Genomic DNA, 478 nt, shown 5'->3' on the forward strand with positions numbered 1-478 from the left:
GTTATGTTGAAGATGTATGCTTTTGACCAATTTCATCTGTTACTAATCTCGTATATGGAAATATATCAGTCTCCTTGTATAAATTCAAATAAGTCCATCATACATAGCAGAGATGTGGGTAGTGAAGGAAGAGGTCAGTCCTGGACTTGCAACATTTTCACTCTTTCTTATGCTCATCATTAAAAAAAGCAAACTCAACATTCATTATTAATAAATAGAATCAGGAAGATTATACTTCCTTTTTATGCATCTTTTCTCATACTTTTGTGAAGCTATTCTGGAAACACCTGCAGCTATTACTCAATGAAATAACAACAGAATAAGCTGCACTGCAAACTGTCCTAATGCAATCATGTCATCAACTGTTGAACTGTTATCAGAGACTCCATTTTCCTTTTTTTCTTTTTTTTTCTTTTTTTTTCTTTTTTTTTTCCTTTTTTTTCCTTTCTTTTTTTTTTTTTTTTCTTTTTTTCCTCAG

The 478-nt window shown here is 30.8% G+C and overlaps 1 protein-coding gene and 1 long non-coding RNA gene across 3 annotated transcripts in view; one reads left to right on the forward strand and one right to left on the reverse strand.

The window, feature by feature from the left end:
• ROBO1 (roundabout guidance receptor 1) overlaps positions 1-478 on the reverse strand; it is a 702,920-nt gene that overhangs the window by 414,966 nt on the left and 287,476 nt on the right. The gene's annotated exons all lie outside the window — the stretch shown is intronic.
• The window catches only part of LOC308193783, a 72,819-nt gene that overhangs the window by 27,936 nt on the left and 44,405 nt on the right, over positions 1-478 (forward strand). The window lies entirely within an intron of this gene.

This window comes from Anser brachyrhynchus (assembly GCF_964034855.1).
Source record: "Anser brachyrhynchus genome assembly, chromosome: 1".
NCBI lineage: Eukaryota > Metazoa > Chordata > Aves > Anseriformes > Anatidae > Anser > Anser brachyrhynchus.